Genomic DNA, 8,308 nt, shown 5'->3' with positions numbered 1-8,308 from the left:
AATATACTCAGTGCCTTCTGTGACCTCAAATGAAGCAGCACTAAGTCTTTGAAACAGGCTTCTGTGTTTGAAGTATTAAAATAAAATATGATGTGTGGATTTTAAAAGAATCAAGCTTAACAAACCGGCCTGCGATGGACTGGCGAGCTGTGCAGGGTGCACCCTGCCTTTCGCCCAAAGACTGCTGATAGGCTCCAGATTCCCTGCGACCCTGAACTGGATTAAGTGGTTCAGAAAATGAATGAATAAATGAAGCTTAACAAACCCAAAATGAAATACAAACTGGCTGAGCAGGGAGTATCAAGTTGTGCTGCTCTAATATCTTATAATATTGGCCCAGATGTAGTTATCTAAAGAACAGTGACTGAATAAAGTGGCTGTTAAATATTTGATTCTATACTAGCTAAAGGAGTTTTCTCATCTTGTATATTTGTAAAAAAAAGAAAAGGCAAAAGGAGATCAGCTAACAAGATGCAAGCTTTCCACATATTTGGTTGAGACTGATGCTATTGTGTTTGCTCCATGAGTCCAAAACTACAGCTACATGGATAACCTATTTCTAAGAAAGGAAGATCTGTTTTATCCAAAATATCTTTAACTCTGGAGACTATGTTAAATCATATTATGTACAATCTTAAGGTATAGAAGCCAAATGTCTACTATAGAGAGACACATAGCAACATGGCAAAAAAAAGCATGTATTAAACAACTGCATTGGAAAAAAAAGGTCTTGACATGACCAACGGGGAAATAAAACAAGAAAAACAATTATATTTAAGGCAAATGAAGAGAAAAAAATGTTGTTGTTTTTTTTAGAGTGAATTACTATGCCTCCTGATAAGCATGTATTTCTTTATTGATAAAATTCTCACTCATGACCAAACCAAAGGAAAAAAACTGGACGTTTGGCATGTGTTACTTTTTGTGACAGAAATAGCTTTTCCTTTTGATTTCAAATTTCTGATATTGTTACAGAGTTGATTGTTTAACTTTCCAGTTTAGTTGTAGTCTATGCAGTCATGTGTACAAATACCTGATGGTGCAAGGAGACAAAATAACATTTCAGACATGGTTTCCACTCTGCTGACATCTTCTGTGCATCTCACAATATGTGAGAGAAATATACACACAAATATCCACAAAAATATACGCATATTGTATATTTTGTATGTTTTTTCATTTTCTAGTATTTATATATATATATATATATATATATATATATATATATATATATATATATATATATATATATATATATATATATATATATATATGCTGTGAAAAGTCTGAATAATATGTAATTAAATTAAATTAATTAAAGAATAATAAGCTTTTGTGGAGTCTCAGAATAAATATGTGGAGCTGATTTTCTTCAGTGCATCTGAATCTAAAGCCTTCTTTTGCTCCTTATTAAAGTTATAAGTTATCCATTGGTAAAGAAGTTGCACTGATTGTAACTTATATTAAGTTTTATCAGGAAAAAGGAAAATACAAATATATCTTAAATATTCCTTTGACAGTCCAGTGGGAGTCAGACAGTTTTTTTTTGTGAAACTAGGCTAAATCAGAACAGTGATGTATTTGCAGTGATTGATCTACAAAATATCACTGTTCATATCACAGTCAGGCCATCATGCTTGTATGTATGTATCCGCCTGTTTTGAGTTTGGTTTGTCATCCTCCTCACTGCCTATCTGACATCCTGGCCTAATTGTCGCCCCATCTCACAGCACTGTTTCCTCTGATTGTTTCTGGAGGAGAGGAGAGGGAAGGTTAACCTCTCACTTGAATGCTCAGATTACATGCATCAGCTCTACTTGTCAGAGGCTCATCCTTGTGACTGTTTTTACAGCGTTGACTCATGATTGCCCTCTTCGTTAAAACAGAGAGCAACAAGGTAATTGTGGAGGAGCAAATACTTTCCATAAAGTTATGTAAGGATAGACAAACGCATTAGTGGTGCAACGACCTCACATAAACTACTAACTTGAGCACTTTTGCAGCAGCTTCCTGGATCTGTGAAAGATCTGTCAAGTGCAAGTCATGTTTTGATCAAACCAAAATAGCTGAATACAATTTTTATATGTATCTTATCTCTACTGACTTGGACTTTGATTTTACTGCTCTCAGGTGTTTCTCATCCTCTTGGCAGTGACTTTTGCCAACTAACATGAGGTTATGAAACCATGCCAGTGACTTTCTTCTCAGTAATCTAAATTAGGCAGCAGTCAGGTCCACAGTTCAGGTCAGAGGCAAGGTAGGAGTGCGGAGGTGTCTGTAACAATCAGTAGTCCACTGTAGGTAATGATACACATCAATCATTCATACTAGTGGAGGGACAGATTGACACAACAATTGAAGTATATTTTATGCAAAGAGGATGAAGATATTACTGTTTTTTTCATTCCAGTTGCACAGATTCAGATGAGAACAGCTCCACTCATGTTAGTGAGTTGTTGAGGAATATTCCATTCCTCTCACTTAACATTAAAATCTTTATCAGCCATTATACAATCCTCTTACTGCGAGTGATAGAAATAGTAATTAAGCTGCTGGCTTGTCAATAAAACCTGTAACAGAGGGGATATTAGCTGCCCTTTCACATCTGTTGCCTTTTATCAAGCAGCAGGGCGCATCAGTAACCTCAGTTTGGAACACAGAAGTCACTTTATACAGATAAAGTCACTGTATATCTACATACAGATATACAAGAACAAAAAGGGGGGGGTAAGAATTTTGATGATGCTGTGTTTTCCATTGAAAGAAAGTCAGCAAGCTGAGTTAGCGCTCCTTCTTCCTCTTTCTGTCTTTTTGAATAGAGAAGTTCACGTTTCATTCCGCTGCTTTGTGACGTTTCTCCGTTGCCAGATTTCCATACTTAAAGTGTTGACCCTTCTCGCCTGTCATGTGTTTTGATGACTTGGCAACGATTTCAACACTCTGTTTGTATTCATCCAGATGAGACTTGTTTTCTCGACTTTTGGCCTGCTTCTTCATGCATTTCGGTAGTCACACATCTCACAGTGTCAAGCTTTCTTCCAGGAAAGCCGAATGAACTCCAAACAACAAGATATGAAGGATGGGTTGCTTCCTTGACCAATGTGTAAGGACAGACACCACAAAACAACAGTTGTCACACTACCACAAGACATTTGTTTTGTCCTAAATCCAGCCTGTTACAGAAGGTGTTTGCTCTCTTGGGTGACCCCCTGTAGGTCAAGATGACTCGTGGCCAACAGCTAGTTCATACTGTGTACTTGGGTCTAATTAGTTCACATAATAGTAGTGCGAAAAGTCAATACTACCAGCATTGTCCCTGTCAACCACATGTCCACCCCAGAGCAACAACACCACAGGAGCAGCCTGCTTAACTAGGGCAGAAACTCATCACACCATATGGCAGTCAGTGTACTTGATGGTGGTGTGTGTGTGTGTGTGTGTGTGTGTGTGTGTGTGTGTGTGTGTGCGCGCGCGTGTGTGTATATGGGTTTAAAGGGTTGGCATGATGCCGCAGCCAGAATGTCAGGCTTCATTTTTATGGTTTGGCAACTATGTGAATGGGTCAGTTTGTGTGGCAAACACACACACACACACACACACACACACACACACACACATGCACACACAACTCTTCTTTTCCCGCTCATGCAGTGCAGGGAATTAGCCAGGACGCGTGACTTGGATCAAGGTGGCATTGTGATGTGTATGTGTGTGAGAGAGCAAGTTTTTGTGTGTAAAGCTAGTGTCCAGTCATTAATACAAATGGTCAGCAGCACAGTGTGTGTGTCAGCAGCTTGCTAAGAGTACTAACTCTGCTTAGGACATGAATTTACGATAAATGAGAAAAATACTAACTGCAGCACATCGTGTGTTTGTTTGCTTCATTTCTACATTTCCATGTTTGTGTAACGGCAGCAACGAAACTACTGAAGCATATTTTTGCAGCTCTGGTTTTGTTTTAAGATAATTTTTTGTTGTTGTGGGCATCCCTTGTTTAGTTTCATTTCCCTCAATATCCAGGCTTCACACTTCAACACTAGCAGCGCAACAAATCACGTCATAAAACCACTCCGTTTTGAAAAAAGCACCAGAAATGAAACCAATTGAATGCATTTCCAGAGAAACAACAGAGCCATAGCATAAAGGCTAATCAAGCACCTTGGCTTGATGTGATTGGTGTGATTTTTCATATTTTTGATGTGCTGACTTTGCGAGCTGCTCGACTTTTCCAGTTTACTTCTTGGTTTTGAGTTTTGGTGGTGCAGTGGTTACCACCGGTGTGTGACCTGTTTGATGGATGCTTTGTGTTGTTTTTGCTGCATATGTGTGACAACTCTGGGGTTGTATGTGTTTGTCGGGCAACAGATGGTCCTTCTCTCTTTAGCTAGCGGGGTCAGACAGACACCCAAACCAGTTCAGACCCATTCATTCCAGGCTTAGCAGAGCTTAGATCCAGGGGGTCAGGGCTGGAGGCCACATGCGGGGGAGGGTATGCCGGGATGTCTGTCATCTATCCTAATTCTTTATAATGCAGACACCTGAAATCACCTTAACAAACAGCATCTGAGTCATTAAAGCATGGATTATCCCTGCTTTTGTGCAAAGGTCCAAGTGACACCATAAAGATACTGTACAGACCTGTTTCCTTCAGTGCCTAAACATGATTTTTGGTGGTTATTGTGCTAATAAAACACCTGGTCTGAACATTTTTCCTTGAAGACTGCATGAATGTGGAGCATGCTGGAGGAGGAGGGGGTGCTGTCTGCCGTTCTGGACTTTACTGGAAATGAATGATGTCACCCAACCAGAGAGCTCAACATCAGCCAGGACAATAGATCTTAGGGGAGTAGAGACATGACATAAGAGAGGAGGGAGAGTGGAAAGAAGCGAGGCAGACAAAGCTTTAATGTGACTCCTTGAATAAAAGGTTCGCTTGACCGAAAAGGAGACAAAAACAGAAACAGCGAGGAAGAGAACAAAACTGTGAGTTTCTGCAAAAGAGGATCTGACATGATGTTACATCCCAATCCACATTTTCTCCTCATGAAACAACTATCACACAAACATGTGCAGTCAGTGAATGCACTGCCACTGCTTCACTGCTCTGAAATGGTCAGTTTGAGCTTTGATTGTCTTGTTTATATGGTTTGTGGAGGTTTAACAGATCATCCTGACTTTGCACCATAAATCTAACATGGTTATTTTTTGTTTATTTATTTTTTGTCTTTGCTTCCTTCTCACTGGGCTGGTCTCACTAAAATCTCTGCTGACTCTGGATAAACAGTGGTTTATGAACTCTGCCCTCTGCTGGGAGGCATGCACTGGAAACATAAACCAACCTAACACACACAAACATACAGTAAAAATGCAAAAGCAACAAGTTTATGTGTTCCTGTGCTCACAGCCACACATGGCTTAAATATGAAAACTTTTGAGGAAGAATGCACAAACACAGAAATGGGACATTTGACTTAGATATATGTGATTTAGATATATATGACAAGCGTCTGCTGAATGACTGTAGAATAGAATAGAATATGTCACTGAATTAGATCCTTATAATTAGATTTTGTTTAAAATCTCCACTGGATGATTTTGTACAAATATGCACTGTAATGTGCCTTTCTGGTCTGAAATGATTCTATATTTTCTTTTTTTCTGGACGTCTGTGCAAGATGGTCCAGTTGCATCACACTTGTCTTTCAGCAAGTATGGACCTTCTCAGTTTCTGACTGTGCTGTGAACTCTCTTTTTGTCAGTCTCTCCCTCTTGCAGCAGAGATAATTTTCTTTCAAGTTAATCTCAACCGTGGACTACACTTTCTCTGATATATGACCTCCTTATCTTCAATGTAAACACAGAGACATTACACATGCAACACCAGATCCTCCCATTTATCCTCTTCTGTGTTTATATGTGGTTTAGTTCTGGTTTTGTTTCTCTCGTTTTTGTTGGCCTGTCCCGCTTTCTACAACACATCATGTCCTCTTCTTTCATTCTCTCTAGTCTGCTTTTATGACCTTGCTCCAGGCCAGCAGAGAGGCTCCCAAGCCAGTCAGGTATGAGGACAGCAGCCCCACTGGAGTCAGGAGGCTAGAGGCAGGAAGCGGGAGATTTCCTGGAATGTGCGTTTTTCCCCACTGTGGTGCAATAACAGTGCGAGCAGCACTCCTCCTGTTTTTGTCCCCTTTCTGTCAGTGCTGTAGCTCACTGTTCTGGGCATGGAACAAAGCGAAGAGAGTACTTGAGAGGCTTAATAGTGGAAGGAATCCTTTATTAAAAAAAAAAAAAAAAGTTTTCCCTGGTCGATGGCTTTCCTGAATGCTAATACGTCACTGGACTTCCAAAGGAAGGAAAACTTTCATGAAGGATTGGCCTAAATAATGATGCAAGGACACCAAATGCTATATTTAATCGGCTTTAAATACGCCAACACAGGTATACATTTATGCTACGGAAAACACATGTTTTTCAAATATAAATCACTGAAAGGTGTAAAGGACAATGTTTGACATCATAATAATTTTCATTTCACGCAACTTATAATATAAAAAATTGGACTTGGAAGAAGCACTCCAATCTTAGATTTAAGCCAAAGTAGCATTTATAAAATGTAGAAGCACTAATACAGGTAAAAATACATTTGAATTTAGGTAAAAGTATGAAAATATTACCCTTGAAATTTATTTTAAACACCACAAAGAAAAATCATGTTATTCATGTTATCATGTTATTGGATTAATTCATAATTAATTATTTATATATTGGCTGAATATTGTTGAGTTTATAGCCTATAAATGATTACTGTGTGTATTATTTGGAGATAATACTTTGTGTGGGCCAGTGGTAGTGACAGGTGACCAAGCTCGTCTAATGCATCAGAACTGAAGTGAAGAAGAAAATTCAAAGTATCAGAAAAACAAATACTCCCATAAAGCACCAGTGTGTCACTTCAAGTAATGCATGACAGTTCCTACTGAAACGCTCTACCTTTGCTTCAGAGACCATGCTGAGCAATGCAAACACAAACTACCACGAATTATTTTCATAATTTCAAACAGCAATAGCTCAGGTGAGTACTGATTTTCCAATCACACAACTTAAAATGATAAAATAATTATGTGTCAGACTTATTACTTGGGAAAAGTGAACAATTTAGGGGTCATTGAAGGGTAAGTGAAGTCTTTTGACCTCCAACTTCTGACCTCTGAATTTGCGTACACAGCATAACTCTCAACAAGAAAGAAAGTTTCTGTAAGATACTCAGAGCATAAAGTGCTTTAAGCAGCTATGAGTAAGAATTTAAATGTGTATTTTGATCCTAAGTTGAACTTCACTCATCTGTCAGACAGAGCAGCAGCTGTCACATTTGTCCAACGTCTTGCTTTGGATATATGACATTAGTCCCGCTCTGAGACCGACACTTTAATCCCCTAGGGGACTGAACTGGAGGTCTTGTGGGGTCACAACCTTCCCACTACCCCTCCGGGCTTCCCAGAGTTCCTTAAACCCAAGTGGACAGTAGGGCAGCTCAGCCTGGGAACTGGACACCAGCCAGATATGCAACACGATGAGGAGTCAGCAAGAAGAAAAACTGATGCTGGATGATACCACACATGGAGGAACACTGACAGAGATGTACTGGAGGCTTCCCTGGCCTCCCAGTGCCCTGTGAGCCAGGAGAGAGCAGTGAGGCCAAAAATGGGCACCTTGTAGGAGTGTGTGAGCACCCTGCTGATAGCGAGTGACGCTGTGTATGACGTTTATGTTCCATGCTGATGAAACTGGGAAGAGGACAAGTCTAACTTTCCCTCTGATCCGCATGACATCACGACAATCCCACTGTCTCCGTCTGACAGTTCTTATGACTCTGGATCACTAGTTCAACATTTCATCTGTCCAATCAAAGGTCTCATAACTGTATGAACCACCACTTGCTCACATTTGTTTAACGTTTGCAATACAAAAAGACCACTCACAAAGTCGATGCTTGATTCACATCTTCCCGTTTGTTCACACAAGTGAGCTGTTTGAGTACGTGTACAGACACATTCATGGTGGAACACTACAGGCCATTCTCCTCTGCTGCCACTGACAATGCACAGTACTGGTGACGGCATCTACCGCCTTCCTTGTATTGTCCCACACAAGCATCATGAGGCCGCAGCTGCTTTACTCTCAAGACCACTTCAGGGCCCTAAGTACGTCACCTTTTCCACTTATACAACTATATTAATATACATTATGATACTCTGTATGCAGTGGCTACTAATGCACGTAAAAGCATGTTTACTGAGAATTGTGGTGA

Source organism: Telmatherina bonti (genome assembly GCF_933228915.1).
Source record: "Telmatherina bonti genome assembly, chromosome: 8".
NCBI classification, from domain to species: Eukaryota; Metazoa; Chordata; class Actinopteri; order Atheriniformes; family Telmatherinidae; genus Telmatherina; species Telmatherina bonti.
This window is presented reverse-complemented; position numbering follows the sequence as displayed.